The sequence below is a fragment of the Chenopodium quinoa genome, unplaced genomic scaffold (assembly GCF_001683475.1).
Source record: "Chenopodium quinoa cultivar QQ74 unplaced genomic scaffold, ASM168347v1, whole genome shotgun sequence".
In the NCBI taxonomy this organism is placed as follows: Eukaryota; Viridiplantae; Streptophyta; class Magnoliopsida; order Caryophyllales; family Amaranthaceae; genus Chenopodium; species Chenopodium quinoa.
Window position 1 is genome coordinate 5,413,850 of NW_018744593.1, and position 6,937 is coordinate 5,420,786.

At 37.7% G+C, this 6,937-nt stretch overlaps 1 long non-coding RNA gene across 1 annotated transcript; it reads left to right on the top strand.

Annotated features, from left to right (window-relative positions):
• Window positions 1-4,879: 4,879 nt before the first annotated feature.
• Window positions 4,880-5,826, top strand: LOC110699731. Its single transcript, XR_002506974.1, has 2 exons — window positions 4,880-5,444; window positions 5,543-5,826. It is a non-coding gene; the product is annotated as an uncharacterized LOC110699731 (long non-coding RNA).
• Window positions 5,827-6,937: the final 1,111 nt, after the last annotated feature.

The window sequence follows — 6,937 nt, forward strand, 5'->3', positions numbered from 1 at the left end:
ATGGTGGTGTTGTGGTCACCGTTGTTGTTGTTGTCGTTTGTTGGTGATGGCGGTGGTGTTGTGTGAAGGATTTATGTCTTCATCAACTGCTTACTAGATATATAAATGGATCAAATTATGGAGATAATTAAGTTCGTCCATTTGGGTCGTCGTGATATCATAGCTAGAGGTATTAACGATCTTTGGGCTAGTAAAATAGGCCAAATACCAATTGGAAGAATCCTATAAGGTCACACAAAGGGCCTAGATCAAGCATAAGAGGATGAGGCGCATGATGGGCCTCATCACTCTAGGTGGTCAGCCATGAGGGTGGTTTGGAGGGTTATTGGGCTCCCTAACCTAGTTTAATTATAATAGGATTATAAATAGACTAGGTGCCTAGGTGTTTCATAGAACAGTTTGACTGTTAATTGAAACACTAATTAGTAAATACGAAATCAAGCCTCTCAAACCTCCCTCTCTCTCATGGCTCTCTCCTCCCCAAGGCGCTAGTGGTGTGCGGTGGTGGTGGTGATCGTTCGTGGTGGTCGGTTGTCCAAGGAAGGTGGTGATCGCGGTTTTCCCTTTTACTCGACCAATCTAGCATTGGTGAACGTTTAATCAAATCCCGTGGACTAATTAGAGTAGTCACGCTTGGGGCTCTATTCTCTCCCTGATTAGCTAATCGAATAGCTACGTGGAATTCACACTTCAAAGGTATAATTATGTGATTCTTGTGTGTTATGCATATGATCCAGATTTAGGTGCGTATGAATATGATTCATGGAATTCTGCTTATAGTACCTAAAATCCTACATTATGGTCGCCGTTGTTGTTGTTGTTAGTTGTTGGTGATGACGATTTTCGTTAATGATGTTGATATAGTTGGTTGTTGTTGTTGGGTGTTGGTCATGGCCGTGGTGAAAGAAGAGGAGAGAAGAAAGAGACGGACATAGAAAGTAAGGAAAGAGAGGAAAGGAGAGGAAACAAGGAGAGGAGAGGAAACAATGAGAAGAGGCAAACCTCGAGAGAGGAAGAGAAGGGGAAAGAGAAGAGGGAAAGAAAAGAGGTGGAATAGAAAAGAGGTTAGGGTTAGGGAAAAGAGACGGGTCACGAGATTTGTTTTTTTTTTCCTTTTTATGAGGTTATGTTTCGACGGAATTTCCGTCGGAAATTTCCGACTGAATATTTTCCGTCGAAAATGACCTTTTCCGACGGAATATTCCGTCGAAAAGTACAAATACTTTGACAGATTCATATTCCGTCGGAAATTTCCGACGAATTGTTTGCATTCGTCGAAAATATCCGACGTTATAAAATTACGTCGGAAATTTTGAATTTTCTGACAGAATTACGGTTCCGTCGGAACGAGTCCGTCGAAAATCGACAGTTTTCTTGGAGTGGAACGGAGTATTCCCGGCCTCCTCAGTATTGACCGTCTTCCCCCGGGGTTTCTTTCATACACCCTCACCCTCTCTTCTGGCCAGCTGTCTAGAAGAAGAGGGAATCTTACCCTTCCTTTTGCAGCTTTTCCAAGGCGGCCTTTAAGGAAGCAGCCGTGACAGTAGGATCCTCCGCCTCATGGAATAGAGTGGTAAGAGGATCGCTAGTGTTGATTGTTGCAACGAGATTCTCTACATGTCCGTCCTGATCAAGACCGGGTGTCTGACCATCTCTAGCCATTTCAAACGTGTATCCCCATAGACGACGTCATATTTTTCGGGGCTTCGTAGAATCCCTCGAGACACAGGTCTTGGATATAGACGGACGGTCTTGGACTTCTGCAAAATAACGAATATTCCGCTTGACGAAATATTCACCTCTGACGATCAAGTTAGTGATCGGAAAACGATGTAATGTAGAGAGACAAAATAGAGAGAAGTTGGAGCAATTTAATACTCTTGAATGATATGTCTTAATCCACCCCTCCCATCATAAATGATTGGGGTATTTATAGAGGTAGGAATGTGTGTCATCTAGGGTTTCATGACCTAGAATGGTGTGCTCTGATTGGCGGCACAATCAAGCAAGGACAAGTGTCCTTTGGGGCGCCGTTTTAGCGCCTTTCTCCGGTTTCGGGCCTCCTGATGTAAGGTGGCCTTTCTCTCATTGAGGTGCTCCTATGTTTTGATATGTGTCAGCATACTATTGGGACACGTCGCCCATCTATTGGGCCACGTGTTAGGGGTATTTTTACTCTTAATAGTTGTTATAAGTTAAGTGTAATTGTAGATTTATAGAGAACACTTAGGTTGAGTGTTGGAATTTTTATTGAGTGATTAGGAAAAAGATACATATGAGCGGAAATGGACATATTGATTGGACCGTCACCATTCTTAAATCCAGTTGATTGACTTTTCCTTTATTTTAAATGGTTGGTCAAACCTCTTTTTAAATTTTTTTCTTTTTTTATTAAATTTTTTTTTTGAAAATTAATTTCTGAATTTTGGAAAAAAATAAATTATTTTCATTATTTTATTAAAATCCAAAAATAAGATTAAATTAAAAAAATTAAAATAAAAAAAAATTATTCTTCAACGTTCTTCATCCATGGATGAAATTAACTACCAATTTATGATTTTTATCCCTTAAATTCACTCGCGCATTGATGGAGAATGAACACATGCCCAATCTACACACCATCTACGATTTTTTTTTTTGTTTTTGAAAATCGAGGTTCGTGCGAATCTGGGTTGTTTCTTAATCCTTAAAGAATAAAACATTTTAATTGGACAATCTCAATCAAGGGATGCGAATGAAATCGATGATTATATGTATTCGAAAATCTTAATTTTCAGTTTTTCGATAAATCTGGGTTTGTGAGGTAAATCTTGGAAGAAACCGTAAAATATTTTCTTCAAAACTCTGTTTGATCCAAAAAAACGAAGATGAAATTTTAAATCTTGTTTTTGTATAAGGTATTCACCTAAATACTAATAGGACATTACTTGTGATGCACATCTTTAATAATTATTGCCTATGACCATATGTCATTTTGGATTTACAAATTTATTCACACTCTAATATTATTACTTTATATTAATAAGTTACTTTCTGTTTATAATTTGGATTAGTAAAACTTTTGCATGGTAAGTACTCTTGCTTAATATTCTAAATTACCCTATAAATGATAATTACCTTTTTATTTTGACAATATATTGATCACTTGATAAACTTACCATTATTGTTATAGAAGGGTGTCTGTTAGAATATACTTGATATATTATATTATAGAAACAATATCCCCTCTTCCCTAAAAAGAAATTACACAATTCAAGTTTTTAGATAAAGAACTTTGCTCTAAATGCTCCCTACCTCATCTCTGTTAATTGCAAAAGTTCAAATATATATATTTATGCAAGTACAAACTAAATACCTAGAGAACGCTAAAACTCGACCAATTATGTATGTATTTGTCAATAAGTATAAATGATATCCGTAAAAACTTAATATTAAGAAATTATACACTAAAACGACCAAATTACAAATATTGATCAAAGTGGTGTATTGTATATAAATAGTGTAAACATCAAATTGATGCATTTGTTATGAAACGAACGGGCAACACACCAAAACCAACCCAAAGACAAGTCTTACCAATAAACCTGAAGAACGGAAGCACTCGATAACCATTTAAACCTTTACTTTGGACCCGTACTTGCGTTGCTAACTGGAACCTCAAGAGGGACAGTGACTGAACCTTGATATTTGTGATGGGAACTGAAACCTGCAAAGAGACCGAAGTGAAATCTTGCTGGAAGCTATTGAGAGTTGAACCAACTGGAAGATGAATGCACCATGTAGCTTTAAAACGAACCTATGACACCATTCCACTCCAAGGGATGGACAAACACTAATGCTTCCTTGGAGATATTTCTTAATGACTCTTCCATGAGAAACCTGGAATCCAAATGCAGGTTTCCTACTTGCAACTTCACCAAAGGAGAGAGAAAGACATTGGAGGACTTTGTTTACCCTAAACATATATTAAAGATGGAGAGCCTCATTCAAGATAGAGGTTAACAGAAATGACTGACTTGGTCATCACATACACTAACAAAGGGATGATGGTAACTAGAAGAATACTCAAATCATCCTGCAAACAAGACAACACATGTAAAGCAAACACACTTCTCCCTTCAACAAAACCACTAATTGAGACATGGAACCCTAGAGCTAGAGCAAGTGCAGAAATGAAAATTCACATTAAAATATAATTCCAGAATGTCTCTCTATAGCGAACCCCCACCACTTTCTTTTTCTCAAACCCCTGCTCGCTGGCAACAGGCGCGCTACTCCTAGCCGTCGCCGGTGAGTGCAATCCCTTAATTTCTATTTAGTTTAATTTCTTTTATAGTGGTCTCTAGGTGAAGAAAACAAGGGATTTGCAAAGCCGTTTGTTCTTCATCCTCTTCGGTGGTTCATCAATTGTGGTGTCTCGTCAAGCGTTTTGCTCATCAAAACAAGGACCAAAGGCTACTCTTAACGCCGCTGTCGAAAGAAATTTTGTTAATCCCAACGGTAAAGGTAAAGTTAAGGTTAGGGTTTCCTCGCTTTTTTCCAAGGTTCGGTTCAGTGAGGTGGTTCTTACATTGGCCGTGACAATTGTTCTTTGTGTTAGGTCGGTTTCTGCCAGTGAGGTTTAATTTGGTTCTCATTGCTTTTTCTTGTTGACCCACAAATTTCATTATGTTTGTGTGCTTGTTTTCTTGGCCTTGGTTAATAGTGGTTAGTTTGTTGTCCTTGATTTACCTTAGTTTAATTATGTTATCCTTCTGTAATTTACTGTTTTGGTTTTGGTTTTTAATAATTCTCTTTCTCTACTTGGTCATGAGTTAGAGTTCCATAGGGTAGTTTCAGTTATGGAGGTTCACGAAGTGTTGTTGTTGTCCTTGGAGCCTTGTTGGTTGGTTATAGGGGTTGTAAGGTTAAGCAATCCCTTGCTAGTTAGATTGGTGGTCCTTTTGGTTGCCTTTTCGGGGTGTACGTGACTATGTTCCTCTGGTAGTTAAATATTTTCAGGTGAAGGGGAGTAGGGATGTAAGTGGGGCGGGTCTAACTTTGGCGAGTCGCGGGGCGGGGATGGGTCTAAAATCCATACCCGCCATGGGTGAGGGGCGGGAGTGGATTTGAAGTAATACCCGCCCCGCCTGACCCACCCCATACCCGCATTATACCCAACTCATATGTATATAATAACATTCAGCAAAAAAAAAAAAAAAAAAAAAAAAAAAAAAGAGTTACTGACTAATGAAGTCTCTAGACACTAGACTTCTAGAGAAAAAAAAAAACCACACTCATTCAGTCATTCTCAAATCTCAACCCTAGCCGACACACACTACTCTCTCCTCTCACCTCTCTTCTCTCAAGCTCAAATGCCCAGATCTACTGACTAGTACTATTGACGCCCCACCCCACCGCAACTGCCTACTTTGATAGTGGCGGCCGACCTGATTTTGCTGCCGGTAAAGTTCGTCACCGGCTTCCGACTTCGTTCAAACTTCTCCAAGTCTACACTTGAATTAATTTATAAGGTATATAAATTTTTCCTTATTGTATATAGATCGACGATTGTTCACCAAAACCTCCTCACCACCAGCGTCGACTCCAACTTCGACTTCGATTTCATCGACGATGGCGGCTCCTGCTATTTTCTATCGTCCAATTTCTTCGCTGAATTTCATGTGTTGTATATCATTGGTAATATTCAGAATTTTCACCTTGAATTTTCCGATTAGCTTTTAAATATTCAAAATTTTAGTGATTGTTTCACTGATGTATTGTTCAAAATTAGTTCATATTTTCGGTAATTTATCTTCTTTTCAATCTAATTTTTTCTGTTTTTAATCCATGTATGATCAATTTATTTTGATTAATTAGTTGATTTTAGAAAAATTATATTCTTCAATTAGTTGGTTTTTAGGATATTAAATTCATAGATGATGTTCAGTTTATTTTGATTAGTTTGATTTTATAAAAGTTAGATTATCCAATTAGTTTATTGCTAGGATTTTGGGTTCAATTTGGCGGGTATGGGGTGGGGATTTGGGGGGTATGGGGCTGAGACGGGAATGGGGCGGGGGTGGTTTTGGAGTTGGACCCACTGGGGCGGGGATGGGGATAATTTTCGAACCCGTCGTGGGGATGGGGGTGGAGATGGGGATGAGAATGTGAGGCAGGGATGGGGAAGGAAATGCCAAAACCTGCCCCGCCCTGCCCCGTTGACATCCCTAAAGGGGAGTTTTCAATTTGATTCTGGGTTTCCCTTCTCCAGGAGTTTGGGTGGTTTTCCTTGTTTTACTTTCTAGGGGGTGGAGTTACCTATGCAGTTGGAAGATTTCCCTTGCATTTGGAAATTGCAGCGGAAGAGTGGTATTGAGGAAAGAGGTTGTTTGCTGTCCTGTTGCTTGGTTGTGGGATGATATGGGCATTAACATAATTAATAAACTATTTAGATAATTAGATTGACGCGAATTAATTGGGTTAAGCCGGTTAACTTTCAAATAATGCGTTGTCTTGATACCATTTAAGAATGTGAAAAATAGTTTGGCATTGCTTCTCATTCATCAAAGATTAGTATATATACACCAAAGACTTTTAGGTTAAGCTAAAGCTAAACTAGGAAAGATATACACTAAATATATTTTAAGATAATAACAAAAGGTTATTTACATAATCTATCATAGACCTCTTTATAGTTTATTAAGTGCATGCCTAATTTTCAAACATTTTTATTTGCATATATGCTAATTATACTGAATTATTCAAAATAATGAGAGTTAAAATTAACATTTTTTAAACATTTATTCACATCTATATTTTTTATTTTTATTTTTTACAAATAATTTATATTCTAGTTTTTAATGTACTACAGTCAAATTAAAAAGTACTCCCTATGTTCCATAAAATTATAATATATAAGTATTATCTATCGGTCAAAGTTTTATATGGTAAGCAT